At 43.7% G+C, this 22,339-nt stretch overlaps 1 protein-coding gene across 1 annotated transcript in view; it reads left to right on the top strand.

The window, feature by feature from the left end:
• The first annotated feature begins 6,333 nt into the window (after positions 1–6,333).
• LOC126175366 (uncharacterized) overlaps positions 6,334–22,339 on the top strand; it is a 557,388-nt gene continuing 541,382 nt past the window's right edge. Inside the window, exon 1 of the mRNA XM_049922132.1 lies at positions 6,334–6,472. The gene's annotated coding sequence lies outside the window, so the exon portion shown is untranslated. The remainder of the gene's footprint in view (positions 6,473–22,339) is intronic.

Below are 22,339 nucleotides of genomic sequence, written 5' to 3'. Positions count from 1 at the left end.
TAACACTAGAAGAAAGAATGATCTTCAATGTTCTGGGTTAAATTTGACTTTGGCATAGAAAGGGGTGAATTATTCTGCCACAAAAATCTTTGGTCATCTAACAAATAGCATTAAAATTCTTAAAGGTAGCCAACCAACGTTTAAAAAGAAATTAAAAGAATTTCTGAATGACACCTCCTTGTACTCAACAGTTGAAGTTTTAGATACGAAGAAATAAAAAATAAAAAAAGTTATACATGATGTAAGAAAAAAATTATATTGTGTAAAAAAAACTTGTGTTAAGCCGACACGTTCCACATCATTACGAAATGACGTATTCATGATCTATGGAACAAGTGTTAATGTAATGTCAACATCAACTTGTGGGTAATGATAGTTGTAACGCTGTCACAGTAGGCACGCTTCGATGAACTGCTTCCGTGACCAGACCAGACGAAGTGGCTGGATTCACCACACGAAAATGCTCCACACCAGCAACAGAAGGCCAGAAGGAAGCGAACAGTTTATGTGCGGCTACCAGTCACGTAACGAGACCTAAACTGGGAAGCCCTTCACCTTTTCATGTCGGCGACCGTTAGAAAGAGAGGTCAGTGTTGACGCGCTCTCTGCGAATAGGAGGATCTGTGCCCAGTGTTCTATCAAAGACCCATTCTCTGCCTTGTACTTGCGCGCCGCGCTAAGACCGGCATATGTGTAACTTGTATCCTCTAGCGACGCGCTAAAGAGACTTCTACCGTCACACGTCGGCCCAGCGACGCTATCTTACTGGATATCGATATGAATGTATCACAATCCATCTGCTCTTCCGAGTATGCCTGTTTAGTGATACTGCTTACTTCATTGCTGCTTGAACTGCGCTAACTAGGAATTTTACATTTGTGTCTGTATTATCACTATCATTGGTTAACGGGCAGAGAAATCGATTTGTCAACTGGCTGCAGTTGTGTTTCCTAATGTTACAACATCTGCCTTCAGAGGTAGAGAATGAAATGTGACTTAAGAAAATAAAAAAGAGACATCGAGATGGAGTTAGGTAAAGCGGCTAACTAAATTTGAAAATGTGATCACCAATCTCAATGCTCACCGTAGCACTTTTCCGCAGTCAGTTCCCCTATGATAGTTCCGCGTCCAGTGTTAATCGAATCTCCCGTCATTGTCTGTATAGACGAACTGATATTACGTCCGTAAATCAAACTTTTCCATTTCCTCTGACAGAGCGCGAAGCTGCATGATGATGGCAGCCCTAACTTCTCCCCCTCGCTACACAAATGCCCTGCCACGTCCGCAGCGTCCTCTGGGAAGCTGAGTCGTGACTCATCACTGTTTGTTGCGATCGAAGGCCACATCCGCCGAAGCACAGCACTGCTCTCTATACAGATTTATAACTGTAACAAAGCTAGAGATGAAGCGGCCACATCTTGAAGTGTGTCATTTTGTAACTAGAAAATGTTTTCAATAATGTTTGGAAAGAGCCAGTCTCCTGTGCACATGTGCGTTTTTTATTTTTTTAAATAGTTTCTGTGTAAGGAAGAAGAAAAGATGTCACACAGTTCCCTAGATGTTCAATGTAATGTAACAGCAATTGTATTCCGTGACCTCATTGTAGAAATTTATCGGCCGCCAGCCATACTGTAATGCCCTATTGCTGAAACAGGTGAAACTGTAGGATTTTTCTCTCGTTTTTTGTACGAGAGTACCTTTAGAATCTTCTGTTGCTGTCGTAGCGAACAGACATGTTATGTAAGCTACAATTAAATGGTTTGCTAACTTAGAGTAATTAAAAGCGATATCTATTTAGTATCATCATCATCATCATCATTTAAGACTGATTATGCCTTTCAGCGTTCAGTCTGGAGCATAGCCCCCCTTATACAGTTCCTCCATGATCCCCTATTCAGTGCTAACATTGGTGCCTCTTCTGATGTTAAACCTATCACTTCAAAATCATTCTTAACTGAATCCAGGTATCTTCTCCTCGGTCTGCCCCGACTCCTCCTACCCTCTACTGCTGAATCCATGAGTCTCTTGGGTAACCTTGCTTCTCCCATGCGTGTAACATGACCCCACCATCTAAGCCTGTTCGCCCTGACTGCTACATCTATAGAGTTCATTCCCAGTTTTTCTTTGATTTCCTCATTGTGGACACCCTCCTGCCATTGTTCCCGTCTACTAGTACCTGCAATCATCCTAGCTACTTTCATATCCGTAACCTCAACGTTGTTGATAAGGTAACCTGAATCCACCCAGCTTTCGCTCCCATACAACAAATTTGGTCGAAATATTGAACGGTGCACAGATAACTTAGTCTTGGTACTGACTTCCTTCTTGCAGAAGAGAGTAGATCGTAGCTGAGCGCTCACTGCATTAGCTTTGCTACACCTCGCTTCCAGTTCTTTCACTATGTTGCCATCCTGTGAGAATATGCATCCTAAGTACTTGAAACCGTCCACCTGTTCTAACTTTGTTCCTCCTATTTGGCACTCAATCCGTTTATATTTCTTTCCCACTGACATTACTTTCGTTTTGGAGATGCTAATCTTTATACCATAGTCCTTACATTTCTGATCTAGCTCTGAAATATTACTTTGCAAACTTTCTATTTAGAATTATAGTAATTATTTTAAATTTACTTTTTCCTAGTGCGGATGCTTGCATGACTTTTGGTGTTTTTAAATATTTGTCGGACTGGAACCAGCGGAGTCGGCAGATCGTTGTGAACAGACCTAACGGTTGAACGCGCATTTCGTTCAATAATTAGTTTGTTTTGCTCATAGCGATCAGCGGTCCTGGGATTAAATACCGATCATTTTAATGTATCTTGCATGCATTCATGCAAGGGATATCACGAATGATTTTGTCATTCGTCTCTGAACAATGAAGCTCTCTGTCTTTGCCCATGCCAGACACCGGCCCAGGCTTTAATAATTAGACTGTGTTGGAAAAGGAAGCCAGTTCACATATCCCTTCATTTACTATCATTTTACTGATCTTGTATGTCCCATTTTTGTGTGCTAATCCCAGTGGGGGCATATGATCCACATCCTATTTTTTCTGCCATCTTGTACGATGTGTTATCCTCTCAGGCGATCGTGGTTACAGTAAAAGTAGATGCAATACTTTTTATTTAGTCCAGTTGATTGTCTCGTTGACTCACTTTCTGAACACTCACGCGAAATTCAATACACAAAAAATAGCCTGAGACAGGGGAACTGTAAGGGTAACGCGCCAATATGTGCAGTGAATAAATCGTGCTTTTTCACTTCTCGTCCTAGGTGTCAAATGATGTGTCCGACTTGTCATTAGAGACTGAACTTCTGTAACTAAGCTAAAAATTTTCCTTCTTGCGAATCAAGATTTTTTTTTTCGTACTCTGTTGTGTATTTCAGTTCTCAGAAGAGATTACGATCAATAAAAAAATGCATTGCAACTTTAACGGGGAGCAGGAGACTGTGAGAAAACACATTTTAAGATGAATAGAACTGTTGTAACAGCAATTAATAACACTCTGGAATGAAGTTTAATAAACCGCTACCGTCTCACTTCAAGAAATGTGATGTTCATGAATGCAACCTGAGGGTTTCTCGTCTGTATTTCACTAATATGCTTTGTGGTTTGCAGAGGCGACAACAGCCTTGCAAGAGCAGTTGAACAGAATGGATAGTGTCTTGGAAACTAGTTATAATTATAAACAAAAGTAAAGCAAGGGTGATCAAGAGCGCCTATACTATAGTTTGTAGGGGGTGGGAGAGGGCGCTAGACCCTGAGGTATGGAGTATTTTTAACATTTTTGAACATGTATGACGACTTTTATGCAGAGCTGAATCGCCTGCAATGAATAGACTAGCATGGAGAACTACATCAACCCAGTTTTCGGACTGAAGACCACAACAACAGCTGTTGTTGGACAATCGATTCAACTGTTTTATTGGTGGTATTTAACTCGCGTGGTCGATTTCGAAATTCTGCAGACGGACTTGTGACATTGAAGCTCGACTAAAATATTGAAGTGCAAGTGATGCAAAATATACCCACACTGAAAAGTAGGAGTTCTAACGTAAGCATGAATTCTGCTAGTTCTCGTGTGCTCTCAGTATGAAGGCCGAGCGAAGAGAAGCCAAATAAATACGAAAGTTATTACTGCAAGGGCAATAGTCCTTATAGGCGAAAAGGAAATTGTAAAATACTGACACAGAAAACTGCTAAGTAAAAAAAAAAAGTCTGGAGACCACATTCGAAAAGGTAGCAATTGAAATATGATCTGCTGAAAATGCAGCTCTATACGATATGAAACTGGATATACAGGGTGATTCAAAAATAATACCACAATTTTAAAAATGTGTATTTAATGAAAGAAACATAATATAACCTTCTGTTATACATCATTACAAAGAGTATTTAAAAAGGTTTTTTTTCACTCAAAAACAAGTTCAGAGATGTTCAATATGGCCCCCTCCAGACACTCGAGCAATATCAACCCGATACTCCAACTCGTTCCACACTCTCTGTAGCATATCAGGCGTAACAGTTTGGATAGCTGCTGTTATTTCTCGTTTCAAATCATCAATGGTGGCTGGGAGAGGTGGCCGAAACACCATATCCTTAACATACCCCCATAAGAAAAAATCGCAGGGGGTAAGATCAGGGCTTCTTGGAGGCCAGTGATGAAGTGCTCTGTCACGGGCTGCCTGGCGGCCGATCCATCGCCTCGGGTAGTTGACATTCAGGTAGTTACGGACAGATAAGTGCCAATGTGGTGGTGCTCCATCCTGCTGAAATATGAATTGTTGTGCTTCTTGTTCGAGCTGAGGGAACAGCCAATTCTCTAACATCTCCAGATACTGTAGTCCAGTTACAGTAGCACCTTCGAAGAAAAAGGGACCAAAAACTTTATTGGCTGAAATGGCACAGAAAACGTTCACGTTAGGCGAGTCACGTTCATACTGCGTTGTTTCTCGCGGATTCTCAGTGCCCCATATACAGACATTGTGACGGTTGACTTTCCCGTTAGTGTGGAAAGTTGCTTCATCACTAAGCACAATCTTTGAAACGAAAGAGTCATCTGTTTCCATTTGAGCAAGGATAAAATCACAGAAATCGATTCTTTTAATCTTATCAGCTGCAGACAGTGCTTGAAACAATTTCAGACGATAAGGTTTCATAACTAACCTTTTTCGTAGGACTCTCCATACAGTTGATCGTGGAATTTGCAGCTCTCTGCTAGCTCTGCGAGTCGATTTTCCTGGGCTGCGAACAAATGCTTGCTGGATGCGTGCTACATTTTCATCACTCGTTCTCGGCCGTCCAGAACCTTTCCCTTTGCACAAACACCCATTCTCTGTAAACTGTTTATACCAACGTTTAATACACCACCTATCAGGAGGTTTAACACCATACTTCGTTCGAAATGCACGCTGAACAACTGTCGTCGATTCACTTCTGCTGTACTCAATAACACAAAAAGCTTTCTGTTGAGCGGTCGCCATCTTAGCATCAACTGACACTGACGCCTAGTCAACAGCGCCTCAAGCGAACAAATGTACAACTAAATTAAACTTTATAGCTCCCTTAATTCGCCGACAGATAGTGCTTAGCTCTGCCTTTTGTCGTTGCAGAGTTTTAACTTCCTAAAGTTGTGGTATTCTTTTTGAATCACCCTGTATTGCGCACATGGTGCACATTGGTTCAAATAGTTCAAATGTGTGTGAAATCTTACGGGGCCTAACTGCTAAGGTCATCAGTCCCTAAGCTTACGCACTATTTAGCTTAAATTGTCCTAAGGACAAACACACACACCGATGCCCGAGGGAGGACTCGAACCTCCGCCGGGACCAGCCGCACAGACCGTCACTGCAGCGCCTTAGAATTCAATTGGTGAACAGCAAAAAATTGCCCAAGGCATACCGCATCCTGAAACATACGGCGACACTGCATATGTCGTCAAGCAAAGACAGCTCGAATTTCACAATACCTCAGTTGTTCCTGCATGGTCTTGACCTGTGAAACTTTTTAAACGTGACGAATGTTGCGGGATGTTTATTTGCCATCATGGTCGCATATCATACCTACGCCGTTGTCTCCTTCTTGCAAAGAAACTCGTTCAGACCGCAGGTAGGAAATCAGCTGGAATAAGATCTCCGTTAGTTTTCTTACTCCAACCGAATCGACCGCCTTGGCGTCCTCGTAAAGCGATGTGTGTGTCGCGTGACGCCATCGATCCCCAGCTGAGTGCGTTGTTGCCCTTCGTTGCTGGCCGACGTGTTCCTCAGTTTCGGACCGCGACCGCGAGGCGGCTCTGCGCGCGGCAGGCGCGCATGCGCAACAGTGGCGGCGTCCGGCGGCAGCAGTGCTGGCGCAGGTTAGCTGGCAGGGAGGTTGTGTTCTGCCGTCGCAGTCCTGCTTCACCGCCGTGCTGCGCGTCCCGTGTCACAACATGGCCATGTGAGGTTGAGGCTGCCGACGACGGCTTCCAGCTGTAAGTCTGATGCATTCTCCGCGTAAGCAGTCATTAGCGTAGCGTCGTTATAGCAACCACGGTGACGAGTTTGTGGATTGTATTTACCTATACTCTTAGCAGTGTTACATTCACATTCTTCAACAGACTTGCACGTGCTTATTGCAGAATGAACTATTTCAGATCCAACTTTGTTTTCTGTGACTGATATGCTTTCAATCATTTGCTGTTTATATTTCCCTGCCTTAGCGTTATTGTGCTCATCGATTTTAACAGTGCTGTAGTCTTAGTTTGTCAGCTCCTGTGTCTCAACAATGGCGAGAAAGAAATGCAGTACTGTTTTCTGTTGTGTCAACGACTTTGAATCGTGTGATTCTTAATAGCGTTTATCGCCAGAAACTAAAGAAATAACATTTACAAGTGACATACTGATCTCGACGCTTGCCGAAAACGCTACTGTCATTGTGTGTTTACAGTTGGTCGATGTAGTGTTTTGGCGTCTTTGTGATGTACAACTAACCTAAAAAACTGACAGCTTTGTAAATATAGCTATCATTTGTTTTCACCTTTAGAAACACCGTTGTTGAGACAGTATTAGGCAGCAAATATTGTTTACGTGCGTCATTCCACGAGGCGATTTCTTGGAGCTAAATTGTCACGTATGTATTCGGATTACAAAAGTATTACTGCATTTCTTAAGACGCTACTTGGTAGCACCTAGGATAAATGTGCTAACAATATTATACCATAGCATTTTTGTTGAATTAAATAACCTTTTTAGGTCTAGGAAACTTGCAAAAGACGTATTTATAGTAACACTTCTAGAAATAGTAGCAAATACAATTCGCTCAGTTTTAAGAAATGTTAGCGTTCTCCAACAATGTTCACATATACACTATTCTATAAACGTTGCTTTTGGTAACGTCGCACTGCTCTTGGTGTGTTTAGATGGCGAAAAATCTTCAAATAAAAGTTTACAGTGTATTAGAAAATTTGTCGTCCACAAACAGTAACATAGCTTCAATTTTAGCCTGGAGGATCTAGAGAAAAATATTTGTGGACATTCCTTTTGATGGATATGCAGTGAAATTCCCCAGCTTTCCCCGTCTGGCGTCTGAGGAATGCATCTCGGTTGACAACGATTAAAAAACATTGCGAACAAGAAATATGACAGGTGCAACGCATCAATAATTGTCATGTTCATTGCATTGTTTGATCACTGCGGTGCATCAAGACTGGAAGTATCCTCAACCCGCCATGTGATCTTCTACGAACTTAAATACATAGCTCGTTTTCCACGGCATCACTGATAGAACTCCGTTTTGTACCTTAGGTCTTGTTCCGTACTGACATTATTAAAGATTAGTTTAGAAATCTGAATGAAGAGTGTTCACAACATTGAATAGTCGGTTTCATCAATGTTATTGGACAACAGTTGACGTGAACGCTGTTACGCTCTTTGAGAGAGACGTCGAAAAATTGCGTGAATCGTTGGCTTATTTCTACTGCCAACTGAGTAACTTAGGAAACCCGCTTGAACCAAAGGAAAGTAGGGAATGCCCTTGGCACTTTTTCTGTCTTAGGTAGAATGATACTGCTAATATCGTAACAATCATTAACGGTTTCGGCCATACATACATCACCTTCAGATTCTATAATAGAAAATGCATAGATCTATATTACAATTATTTTTTCAGTTCCGTTTGTAGTTTATGTAAAGTAAAAATGAATACATTAATTTGATATCTACATATTATAAAAGGCATTCAATAAACATACGTTATGGTAGTAAATTTGAGGATAATACTAGGTAATCAAGGAATAAAAATAAACATAAAAATTACAGTAAATGAGATTTAAAAAATTCTATTCCACAATGTTTATATTTATAATAAATAATTCATAATTATTCGTATTTTGCATAACTTACAATTAAAAATATATTTAAGTGCAAACCAATACATTTAAAGAATTTTTTAAGTAACAAAACCATGTTAAAAACAGCACAAGAGCTTTTTTTAATAAAAACGCAGGAAGAATGCAGCTCTTTATACATACCTCCAACTGCTGACGGCGTTCCATTTCCCAGTGCGAGATATTTATTTTATTAGCTACACGCCCAGATAACGCAGGTCAGCACTGCGTTTAAAAAAATCCACAAAATATTTGTACTTTAAAAGAAAATCTCTTGCTCGTAAAAATAATGTACGGGATGCAGTAGGATAACGTAATCGACAACCGTCAGTATTTCGGCAGGTGAGCACCTCGTCATTTTCAGGGCACAAATTCAACTAAAGTTCGCTGTATATGGTAAATTCAACGTTGGGCAGGCGTACACCAACTAGGAATCAAATGACGAGATATACAGAAAAGAAACACACACCGTAAATTACTAGTACCACCACAGATTCAAAGATAACCAACGTCAGACGTCATCAACAGCAAAATTTTATTTAACAATGGATCAGTAAGTAGAATTAACTTTGTTCCTCTGTTTAACCAGGGAGACAGCAGGGCTTCAACTAGAATTTAAGCAAATACCTGTGCCCCGAATGAGATTTTCACTCTGCAGCAGAGTCTGCACTGATAAGAAATTTCATGGCAGAGTAGAACTGTATGACAAAACGAGTCACGAACTCGAGACCTCTGCCATTCGCAGGCAAGTGCTGTGCCATCTGAGCTACCTAAGCATAACTCACGCCCCGCCCTCACAGCTTCAATTCTGCCAGTGCCTCGTTACCTAACTTCCATACTTCACAGAAGCTCTCCTGCGAACCTTCCAGAACTAGGACTCCCGGAAGGAGACGAGGCACTGGCAGAATTTAAGCTGTGAGGACGGGTCATGAGTCATGCTTGGGTAGCTCAGTTGGTAGAGCACTTGCCCGCGAAAGGCAAAGGTCCAGAGTTGGAGTTTCGGTCTGGTACACAGTTTTAATCTGCCAGGAAGTTTCAAATACCTCTGTGTCTAAAAGGTCACTTAGTAGCTTAATCCCAATGACACTATCCCAATAACTGTAAGTATGCGCCAGAATCTGTTATATCCCACTGGGTGACTATTACTAAGGCAGTGTACTGCAATCGCAGATATGCTCGCCTTTTGTAAGCATGCGTGATGCTTGAGTGTAATACACCGGTCTTCCATGGCCAAACAGCTGCAGGGGATACGATACGCACAACCCTTCAGACTTAGGTAAAGCAAGACCATACACTGAGGTGCCATAAGTCGTGGGATACATCCTAATAGTGTGTCGGATCTCATTTTGCCCGGCGTAGTGCAGAAACTCGACGTGACACGAACTCAACAAGTCACTGGAAGCCGCTGCAGAAATATTGAGTCACACTGCCTCTATAGACGTCCATAATTGCGAAAATGTTGCCTGTGCAAGATTTTGTTACATATATGTTCGAATGGATTCAAGTCGGGTCATCTGGGTGGCCAAATCATTCGCTCGAATTGTCCAGAAAGTTCTTCAAACCAATCGCGCACAGTTGTAGCCTGATGACATGGCGCACTGTCATCGATAAAAATTCCGTCTTTGTCTGGGAAGGTGAAGTCGATTAATGGCTGCAAATGGTCTCCAAGTAGCCGATCATAGCCATTTCCAGTCAATGACACGTTGAACAAGAGGATCTAATCCATTCCATGCGAACATTAGCCCAAACCGTCCTCCCCCCTAGCTGAGTGGCGCCGGCACGGTAGCTCAGCGTGTTCGGTCAGAGAGCTGGTTGGCCTCTGTGATAAAAAAAAACTGAGTGAAAGGATCAACAACGAACTTGAATGGATGTCATGTGACGTCCGCAACGACTAAACACAACGATCAACAACGAACAAAATGCCAAAAAAAAAAAAAAAAAAATTAATCCCGCAGGGGTGGCCGAGCGGTTCTAGGCGCTACAGTCTGGGACCGCGCGACCGCTACGGTCGCAGGTTCGAGTCCTGCCTCGGGCATGGATGTGTGTGATGTCCTTAGGTTAGTTCGGTTTACGTAGTTCTAAGTTCTAGGGGACTGACGACCTCAGAAGTGCTCAGAGCCATTTGAAACATTTTTTGCAAAAAAAAGTGGTCAGCGCAACGGAATGTCAATCCTAAGATCCTGGGTTCGTTTCCTGGCTGGGTCGGAGATTTTCTTCACTAAGGAACTGGGTGTTGTGTTGTCCTAATCATCATTTCATCCCCATCGAGGCGCAAGTCGCTCAAGTGGCGTCAAATCGAAAGACTTGCACCCAACGTGTGTTCTACCCGACTGGAGGCCCCAGTCACATGACATTTATTTTATTAGCCCAAACTCTTAAAGGCCACCACCACCTTGCGCAGTGCCTTTTTGACGACTTGAGTCATGGCTTCGTAGGGTCTGCTCCAAAGACGAACTCTTACCAGCTGAAATTGCACCCGTCTGTCCAGGTCACGATTTTCCAGTCATCTAGGGGCCAACCGATACGGTCACGAGCGCAGGGGCCCTATTCTGTATCGTTTATACCGATCAGTGCAGAAAGTTAGCCTCGGTAGTGACGTCATTTTCGGTTCTTTATCCGAAGTTCCTATCCAGTAAGCTTCAAAGATCTGTTAACCGGTCATCGTGTAGATTTTTCGATAACTGTACCAAGAGGTTTTGGAATTCGGTATGGCCCTCTCCTTCGATTCAGGGTGGTTTATTTACACCTAGAATTTATTTTAAACATATTGAGCTGTTTTAGCTCTGAATTTAGTGAGTGTGTAACTGAAGAATCACCAGGACGAGTCTGGCTGGAAAGTGAGTTGATAACAACTATTTTCCTTTCGATAAACTTGCGCCCGCATCATTCGGCAATGAAGTCAGCCTGCATCTCTCTACAGTGGAATTGCATGGATTTAAGCGCTGCTGGGATGTGAATTGTAGTAGCTTAGTTGGTAAGGCAACGAACTGCTGTGTCAAAGATCGTAGGTTCGCAGTAAGCAATATTTTTTTTTCCTCTTTGTGTGTATAACTCATTCTGAGACTTCGTTAATAATCGAAGTTAAGCATTTTTCTGAAATATTCGTTGTTAATATACACGTAAGAGCACGCTTTCTCAGAAACGAGTATCTTCGATTTCGTGACGTCCATATGTTTAAGAAATGAAAGATGAAATTGTTGTGAGTTAAAAAACTGACAGTGACACTTATACTTTTTCTTGTCACAGATAACTGTTTTTTTCTGAATACGTAGCGATTTCCGAGAGTATGGTCAGACAGGAATCTAAGAGCACAACTTAAATTACTGCGAATGAAGCTAGCAGCAATAGTTTTTACATTCTAGTTTGCCACGAGTATTTATCTGCGATCGAGTCCTTAACAGTATACAGAGATGAAAGATTTTGATTTGTCAGCTGCATGTTATAATCTACAACAAACTTTTGTAACTGCACTCGTCACACGCTCTCGAAAAGGCGTTTCTTAAAATTTTGTTTCTATGAACCAAATCCTGGATGTATCATATAGGGAGGAAGGCTACTTCATCATTTGGATCTCTAGGACGAGTTAAAAGCACGTTGTACACATCTTCTTATTCTAAAACAATTATGGCAATGAAAAACTGCCTTCAATTAGTTGCAAAGTCAAAACACATCCCCACGAACCTCCATGAATTTTGAAGCAACTAAGGAACGATGGAAAACAAAAAATAATTTTTCGGGTGTTTCTATAGATGTATTTGTACAATGTGGTACTGCACTCAATTCCTAACTCATATTCCGAAACGTAAAATCCAAAACAAGACGTCGATGTGAATGAGAATAAAATGATGTATTGTGGCATTTGACAGTTTCCAGGACACAGTCAATATTTTATCGTTATCATGCATTCAATGAAGCACATGGTCAGCGAAATTTTAACAGTATGACGTAGGCTTACTCTAACCACACTTTTTGGAACTGTGAAGAATAGCGTGCAGCTGACCGCTTAGAGTTCGTGCTGCTGCAGTGCGCGTGTGCGGATCTTAACGCAGATTGCTTTTGATTGGTTGGCGCAAGGAGAACTGACAGCAGCGTTCCGGTTCACTAGGTCCATTGTGCATCGCTTCCGAAGTGCTTACTGAATAATGGTGAGTCTCTCCTAAGGAAAGAAGACCGTTCGGTACGCTCGCGTACCGAACCGATCGGCAAAATGGCGGAAAGATACAGAATAGGGCGCCAGCAAAGGCGCTGCAGGCGATGTCGTGCTGTTAGCAAAGGCACTCGCGCAGGTCGCCTGCTGTCATAGCCCATTAGCGCCAAATTTTGGCGCACTGTCCTGACTGATACGTTCGTGGTACATCGCACACTGATTTGTGCGGTTATTGCAGGCAGTGTTGCTGTATGTTAACACTGACAACTCTACGCAAACGCCGCTCCGCTAGGTCGTTAAGTGAAGGCCGTCTACCACTGCTTTGTTCGTGGTAAAGCCTGAAGTGTGGTATTCCCCGCAAACTCTTGATGCTGTGGATCTCAGAATGCTGAATTCTCCAAGTATTTACAGAATGGAATGTCGCATACTTCTAGCTACAACTGCCATTCCGCGTTCAAAGTCTGTTAATTCCAGTTTGTGGCCATGATCACATCAGAAACGTTTTCATGTGAATCGCCTGAGTACAGACTAATCTAGGCCAGTGCACTGCCCTTATATATCTTGTGGTCGCAATACTCGTGCATTTGTATATATGCGTATCGCTATGCCATGGTTTTTTTTTCACTTCACTGTAGTGTACAGGACCTTAATCCTAGAGTTTGGGCGAAAATACGCTTCGCACTGTCCTTCCTCCGCCGGCCGCGGTGGCCGAGTGGTTCTAGGCGCTTCAGTCCGGAACCGCGCTGCTGCTACGGTCGCAGGTTCGAATCCTGCCTCGGGCATGGATGTGTGTGGTGGCCATAGGTTAGTTAGGTTTAAGTAGTTCTAAGTTCTAGGGGACTGATGACCTAAGATGTTAAGTCCCATAGTGCTCAGTGCCATTTGAACCATTTGTTAAGTCCCATAATGCTCAGAGCCATTTGAATTTTGTATTTCCTCCGAGAGAGAACAATCCTACTGAAAACATTGCCTGCATAAGGCAAGAAGAGCAATCGACCGAGGCGCTGCCCCATTCTCATCACTGACCCGATTCACGGTTCGTCGGCGGCGCAATGCTCGTCTGATCTGTCTCATATCCATTCTGCCGAAAAATAACGTCAGTGTGGAGTAACTCAACCGAAAAACTTTCAAGGGCTGAGATGACGAACCAAATGAACAGAGGTACAAAGTACATCTTCATGCTTAGCCGGACGCTGACAACTGTCAGCCTGAAGACAGAGATCAGTGTAGGTTTTTCTTCCATTGAAGGACGTATCCGAAAGTACTGAGATCCTTTCTCGTAACCATCAAGGAAGGGATTGCAGCCATCCTTCTCCACCTACGTAGTGAAGGCAATACTCGAGTGTGTTGAAGAGAGAAGCTCTAAAAACTGTGCAAATTCTCGTAGTCTTGAGGCGAAATAAGAAATGTTCCGCCTGCACATCTAAAAAAACATGCAAGTTTCAAGCCGCGAGTTCGTTCCGCGAAATATTCTCTAAAAAAAACTCCCATATCAAAATAAATGGAAATAAACCCATGTCGAAACCAAACCTAGCCTCAGATAGTCGTCACGAATCCGACGGAAGAACACGTTGGAGACCACATTAAAACTTAATAAGATAACCGGCCAGCCATCGCTGTCCCTCTGATCTCTATACAGGGAGTAACTGAACTCCCTTCACAGGCTTAGAGGACAGCTTTGCTACACCAAAACAGAAAACGTCTAGTAAACACGGACTCTAAAATGCACACCTTGACAGCTATGAGGACTCTCTTCTCAACAAGCGCCCATAGCTCCTTAAGATAAGCAGTTTCGAGTCCGATTACTAGACTTTTTTCCTGTCCGCGAAGTATGCAAAGCGAATTCAGTTGAAATACGTCAGATTCCGGATGCAATGTACACACCGTGCTACTTGTGGACTCAATAGAGTAGCAAGGTACATCGTAGCACGTAAATTGCTGTTAACTGATTTATGGGAAACCTTTTCTCTATAGGACTTCGGAAGGCCTTATAATCAAGGAGGGCCGCGAGATATTACAGTGTACTGCGACAAGGAACTTCTCGTCAGCAGTTGTTAATCTTCCTCTGAACCCTTTTAGTAGTGTCAGTACAGAGTCCCGCGATAGGTTTTATCTGTTTTCGCAAACTGTCTGATTAGCTCGTCAGTGTCTGACCTCTTTGTCGACAGAACGTTAAAGAGTAAATTTCCAGCTTTTCTCAAGTAAATAGTTCATTATTGTATGACCAGGACCACTGCGCATTTTTTGGCCTAAAGAATGTGGGAGCGTTCACTGCATTGGAAAGCAAAATCCTATCTGCGATTCGTTAGCAATCCCATACATAATTATTCTACGCAATATGAATCAATGGATCATTGTCGCCCTACAGATGCGTTCGCCAAGAATGACGTAAAAACATAAAACGACAAAATTAAGGCTGAATACAGTAATTCTTTTCTGAGATTGGTTCGTCAAAGAGGCCCACATCACTGTTCCTGCTTTAGATAGTCACAGGGATGCAAAAATTATAGATAAAGAACTGAATGCGGAATTGAAAACTTACTGGATACGGGACCAGTTAGTCGTGTAACTGATAAACAGAAGACTTCTCCCCTTTTCTTCCTACAAAACATTGGAGATCTTTTAAGTAAAGAAGCCTCAGACGCATATACAGGATATCGCAGGTTTTTATTCTTTACGGAAACGCGCTCGATGGATAATCGAAACTACGAACGTATCCCATCGATTTAAATTTAGTATGTAATGGAACACGTTTTCAGCTCGTGAATAATGACTTTCCTAAACACCAATTATCTATTCTGTAGGTACCAACGTAGATTCCGCAAGCACAGGTCATGTAAAACTCGGCTTGCTCTGTTCACTGATGACATCCAAGAGACAGATTTATACTATATTTCTTGGTTTTCGGAAAGCGATACACTTCGACCCCTTCGCCTAGAAAAATAAGAAGTTGATACAGAATATCCTGGCAGATGTGTAACGGCATTGATGACTACGTAGCTAACAACACAGCAAGTGGTTCCTAATGGGGAAGAGTCGTTGAATGCGAACGTAGCGTCCTATATACTCCAAAAAAAAGTGGCAGCGATTTTACAGTTCATTACGTATACTTAAACGACCTGGCGGGCAAAAGTTTTGCCTCCGTATAGCTGTGGCAGACGTTGGTGTTACACGGCTGCGTTCCGAGAAGAGGTTCAGTTTCGTTGCTTAAGAGTTTACGATGGCCAGCGCTTTGTAGAACTGATAAACGACTGCTGACATAGTTGAAAAGAGCGCTCGGTGCCTTTTGGTCACACGATCGGTGATCAATAACTGCTGTCAGTTAAACTGTCCCAGTATCTCGGAGTATTTGCAAGTAGCTTTTGAAGGCGGAACGACCGCTTAAACCGAGCGTTGTGGAAGACGCAAGCCAGACTGAGTCGCGCGAATATTCGAGAAGAAATATAGTGTACCTACGAAGGATGACCGTTACGGAATCCGCAATCGACGAATTGTTAAGTTTCTCGTCACGCTGGTCCGTATCAATTGCGTGTAAGGGAATAGGGACAGAACAGTCAAAGGAGAGCCTAGTATTTCTTGATAAGCTTTTTTCAGCGAGCATGAGTGTCATGGAAACAACCAGTGGAGTGGGAGACATAACAAAAAAAGGCACTGAGGGCGCGTAGAAGATTTTAAAAAGTTGTAGAGCCCATGTTCGATTACGAGTCAAGAAAGCCTGCACTTCCTCCAACTTATGTATCCAATAATGGCCACCAGGAATAAATTACGGAAATACGCAAGTTGACATAACAGTACCGACAATCTTTCCTCCGCACATTGTCCGCGAGTGGAGCAGCAGGAAGGGGAAACATTTGTCAGTTCCTGCACCATCCAGATAGCATTCGGGAGGACGACGGTTCAATCCCGCGTCCGGCCATCCTGATTTAGGTTTTCCGTGATTTCCCTAAATCGCTCCAGGTAAATGCCGGGATGGTTCCTTCGAAAGGGCACGGCCGACTTCCTTCACCATCCCTCCCTAATCCGATGAGACCGATGACCTCGCTGATTGGTCTCTTCCCCCCCCAAAACAACCCAACCCCAACCCACCATCCAGAATACACGTTGTTTTCCGAAATGCGCTTGTAGAAGTCGAGAGCAAATATAGGTGTGGCGATGTAGTTACGTCTACGATCGCAGCCAGTCACGTAATATTATTAATGCTCGTGTTTCGGTTGATGATGCGGCGTTGCAGACCCCAACTTATCAAAGTCGCGGACAATAAAAAGCAAACATTAATCGCTGTTGCAGGTAAGATGATTTGTTAACTCCATAAGGTACTTCTTGGGATCAAACTGAATGATTATGTTTTTCTCGTTCGCTGTGAAAGAGCTATTTATTGCTTTTTTCATTAATAGATATGATTCAAAGACCAAGAATCAGGTCTCGCTCTTTACTAAGCTTGCAACTACTAACTTCTCACGAGGCTTTTTTTTTCAGCTTATTTTCCAGAGACACACCGAGAAAACTTACTGGTGTTTAGTGACATTCTATGATCTATCAAGCACTGAGAGACAGTTTGATTACTGCAGACTTGCAGTCTGTAATTACTGTCTTTGTCGCCTGCGTTACGACTGTAGAATTTTGGTCCTTCTTATAAGTCGGCGATCGTCTTTTACTTGAACATCTGACTGATCTTACATTTTAGGTTTATAAGTATGTTGCTATGTTGAAGCTCCAGCCGAATTTTGAGGTAATAATTTCAGCGCAAGATAAAGAACGTATTAGACAACATACGTCTGATACGTGCCGTGCACCCTTCTTTGCCTGTCTAAGAGACAGCTAATAGGAACTTATATTTTTACCTTGGTATCTTGACTGTTCTTTAGTCCTATAAATGTTTCGGCTCTTCTCGGTTTTCTTAACGCTTTCTCCCTCTCATTTTTAGCTTTTTAAATTGTAGTCTTCATTTTGGGTTTGACCTCCATTTTAAATTTTATAGAAGTGCGGGCCGTTGAGGGAAGAACGCCTTACTATGATGAGTTAACTTTCTGCTGTACGCTATTATCTTGTGCACCTACCAATCAAGTGGATCTACCTCTGCTCTCGAAATGCAGCGTGGTTTTTCACTCCGTCGTGGTGGTGTTGTCACATACCCTCTCGGCAGTAGCCCCCTGAAAACGCAGGGGTCGCACTGCTGATGCCTGAGCTGTAAACTCCCCGTGTCAGCCAAGGAGTATGAGCGTATGACTACGGTGCCACGTGGCCTATGCCTTCGCGGGTCGGCGCCCATGGGGACAGTCTTCGATCGGACTGAATGGCACCGAGACGGATGACCCTCAATGTATGGGTCAAACTCAATTATGTCTGAGCCAACACCACCTTCTCATGAATAAGTCATTTTAACGCAAACGTTTACAATCCTATGACTTTTCCGTCTCTCACCATGCCTCAAGACGAGAGCCAGGTAAAGAGAAATCTAAGTGCACAGTTTGCCCAGTTTTTGGTTCGTTCCTCAACTGACTGCGAATTTTTCGCTACGATGAAGATCGTTCCTGGGGAGGCTGCTGCAGTAGAGACAATGAGGAATGGATCTTTGCTGATCAAAACATCATCCAATCACAGGCACTTCGGGCCTGTGTCAAGTTAGAAGATACACCAGTCACCATGTCTCCTCACAACAACCTGAGTAGAATTCAAGGTGTTATCTTCCATTGGGACTTACCACTACAAACTGATGAATAGCTGCGCACTAATTTGGCGCGGCGTGGAGTCCATTTTGTTCTCCGCATCAGGTAGGTACCTAAGGGTTATGGAGTGGACACTGGAGCTTTTATCCTGGCCTTCGACGGCAACATTTTACCTGAGAATCTTAAGGTCGTGGTATATAGGTGTGGCGTCAGGCGTTATCTTCCTCCTCCGAGGAGATGTTTTAAGTGCAAGAGGTTCGTGACACATGTCCTCCCACTGTTCTAATGAGGCGGTGTAAGGTATGTGGACGGTCGTCCCATGACGGCACCCCTTTTGACCAATCGCCTCAATGTGTCAACTGTCCAGAACTGCACCTTCATTGTTCACAGCAGTGCTCTGTGTTCAAGAGGGAGAAGAAAATTCAAGAGCATAAAACGCTTGACCACCCCTCTTGTGAAGGTGCAAAAAAAAAGTTTGAAAGACTTCATCTGTCTGATACGGTCTCAAATTTTGCGAGTCTCAGTCGATACTTCATGCGATGACAAGGTCTTGCACAACGCCTCGTGACCCTAGTTATATTCCAGGGCCTGCCCTAGAGAGAACGTCAGCTTCCTCCCCCCCCCCTCTCTCTCCCTTATCTATATAGCACACGATTGGTGCCGTCAGAGATCCCTAGCCATCCTCTGACGTCGTCAGAGAGTAGTACACCTGTCAAGATGCCCCACAGACTAAAAGACGAAGAGTCCTGTTCGATCCTGTGAAAGAAAGTGGAGAAATCACACACACGGAAGTCCTAAAAGGATAAGGAGGATTAGCATAAACTACTTTCTGAGGCATCGGATGTTCTGCTCCCCACCCCTGCAGAGGTCGAGCCTTTGTACACTGACGACGGATCATGCAATCGGGTGGACCACGACCTGGCAGCGAAATAATCACACGCATTGTTCCGTTCGTCGCTTTCTCAGACCTGAATCCAACTCTCCTTCAATAGAACTGTAATGGCTACTATAGCCATCTGAGCGACCTCCGTCATTTAATGGCTAATTGCTCCGTAAACGGCTTACTACTTCAGGAAACACATTTACATTTACTTAACTCTTGCTTTGAAAAACTATAAATCCTACTGTACCAATCGTTTAAATGTCGAGAGAGCGTTCGGTTGGGTCTGTAGACTCATACGCTCTGATATTTTCAGTGAGCAGATTCCCCTTATCACTGCCATAGAGGCTGTGGCCGTTGGTGCCTGTCCGTTCGGATGATAATGTGTAACGTTTATCTAGTTCTAGACAGACCGTTTCATTATCACGAACTCTTAGTTAATGGAACAGCTACCTCCCTCCTTCCTCTTATTGGAGGACTTAAATGCCAAAAATCCTCGGTGGAGCGGTGAACTGTCGCAGAGGCAGAGTACTAGAACAGCTCCTTACAGAATAGGACGTCTGCCTATTGAACACTGGAGCTGCAGCACGTTTCAGTGTGACCCACGGAACATACTCAGCTATTAATCTCACAGTTTGCAGCCCGGGTATGTTATCCCTGATGCAGTGGCGCGTCTTTGGCGATCTCTCCAACATAGGCGTCTGGAGCATGCTCCATGTTGGTCGCTTTGGAAAGCTGACTGGCAGGCTTTCTCCTCTACAGCCACTTTTTCAGCCAGTCGTGCGATGAATTCGAAACAGTTGTATGGAATACTGTCGATAATATTTTTCATGTTGCAGCAGCTTCTTCCGCTCATTACGGCGACCTCCGGTGTCATGTAGGTCTGAAGATACAGCCACAGCTGTCAGGGAACGCCACAGGGCGCTTCAATGGCACAATCATCCGTCTATGGATAATTTAACAGCATACAGGAGACGCCGGGTGAAAGGGTGGTTTTTAATAAAGAAAGGGAACCAGGAGTGTTGGAAGCGATCCCGTACCCCATCGTCCCAAGAATGGACTAAACTCCGCCACATTCTGAACATCCATCATCCACGGCACTTCCTGGGATCCTTGTCAATGGTAATGTCTACACTGATCCCATGATACTGGATGAATATTTTGCGACACATTTCGCTAAAGTGTCCGCTTGCAGTAATTACCATCCTCACTGCCTGACTCTGAAATACCTTACTGAGCGCTGGTCGCCATCCTTTCAGGCACACAGCTCACCATACTACAGCGCCCCTTTTACTGAGTGGAAGCTTCGCAGTGCTTTGGCAGTGTCTAGATAGGGCCCCTGGAAGCTACAAAATCCACAACCAAATGCTCAAAAATCTTCATGCCGACAGCATGAAACACATCGTCGAGCTTCTTACTTGCGTTTGGCGGGAGGGAGAATTTCCCTCTCAGTGGTGAGGTGGTGGTGTTATTCCTGTCCTGAAACTGGGAAAGGACCCACATATTATAAGTAGCTAGCTGCCTGTCTCTCTGACGAATGGGTTGTGTAAGCTATTCGAACGAATGGTCAACCGCCGTCTTTGTTGGTGCCTTGAAGTCGGAGGGAATGTATCATGATTCCAAAGTGGCTTTCGGCCTTTCTGGTCCACCACAGATCATATGGTTCGTCTGGAATCTGCTGTGAGCAATGCTTTCGCGCATCGCCAACATCAAACTGCTATGTTATTTGATCTACAGAAGGCATACGATACAATCTGCCGACATCACATCCTATCTAAACTGCATGAGTGGGGTTTCTGGGACAGTTCATTTTTATCCAGAATTTCTTCAGACTGTTTCCGGCTCAGATGAATTAAACTCTCAGCAGCCAATATGTGCAGGAAAGTGGAGTCCCTCGGGCGTCGGTTCCGAGTGTAACACTGTTCGCTACCGCTATCTGTGGTATAGTAAATGCTGTGGGCCTCACAGGCTTTCAATCTCTGTATGTGGCTTATCTTTGCCTGTACTATGCCTCTGCTTCACTGTGCACCACTGATTGCCAACTTCAGAGGGCTTTCTGCAGAGTTAATGACTGGACCCTGAATCACAGCTATCAATTTTCTCTTGCAAAATCGAGTTACACATTTCTGTCGACTCCGAACTGTGCACCTTCACCCAGAAATTTATTTTGGTGACCAGTTCTTGAAGTCGGTGATACTTTTCAATTCCTAGGTAGTTCATCTGACAATAAGCTAACTTGGCTGCCACATGTCCTCCAGCTCAAGCCAACTTGCATGAAGAAATTAAATGCTTTTTTTTTTTAGTAACTCCTCGTGGAGTGCTGACCACATAGTTCTTCTGAGATTTTACAAACCGCTGATTTTGTCCCACTTGGATGGTGGACATGTTCCCTATGGATCAGCAGCACTGTCTACACTGAGATTGCTCAAAACTGTTCAGTTGGCAGTGGTGACCTTCCATACGAGCCATATTGACAGCGTCCTGGCAGAAGCTGGTGTCCCAGTGCTGCAAGTTAGACGATGGCAGCTTCTGGCAAATTACGCAGTACAATATGTCAGATGACTACTCACCCTTCTCACTCAACTCTGTTCCACAATCAACAGATCAGACTGCTTAGGCATCGCCCAAAACTGAGTAGAACAACTGGGATCCGACACCATACTCTACTGAAGGACCTCAGACAGCGTCCTTTAGGCTTTGTTCCTGGAGTTCCCTCTCAACAGTCGCCGTGGTGTCCAATCTGTCCTGTGATACAGATGGACCCATTTTGTGGCCCCAAGAAGGATGCTGATTCTACCCTTCTACCAAACTGTTTCGTTCGATCGTCCACGAATGGATCGAAAGTCAGTTACAGAGTTTGTTACGCTTTCACACATGCAAGCGGACACGAGAGGCACTTTGTGACGAGTGCCTCCAGTGTATACACTGCAGATTTGGTTGCCATGTCTCAGGCTTTGCAATACCTCAAACCCTTCGCCAAGACGAATTTTCTGGTCTGTAATGATTCCATGAGTTGCTTAAAAGGCATATCCCCGTGTTGTCTAAAAATCTTTCACACGCCAACATCCGGGACGTACTGGTTGACTCTGCAGCTCTGGAAAGGCAGTGACCTTCATCTGGACATGGAGGCACATAGCCTACATAGGCGTTCCAGGAAATTAACTCACCGACCGTCTAGCTGAAGACGCAACTACATGAGATCAATTTGACGTCAGAATACCGGGCAGAGGCTTAAGTTACAACTTCGACGCAATATTTTGAGGCTCTGGGAACTGGAGTGG

The sequence above is a fragment of the Schistocerca cancellata genome, chromosome 3, assembly GCF_023864275.1.
Source record: "Schistocerca cancellata isolate TAMUIC-IGC-003103 chromosome 3, iqSchCanc2.1, whole genome shotgun sequence".
In the NCBI taxonomy this organism is placed as follows: domain Eukaryota; kingdom Metazoa; phylum Arthropoda; class Insecta; order Orthoptera; family Acrididae; genus Schistocerca; species Schistocerca cancellata.
Note: the sequence above shows the minus strand (reverse complement) of the source record. Positions and strands in the feature narration are given on the sequence as shown.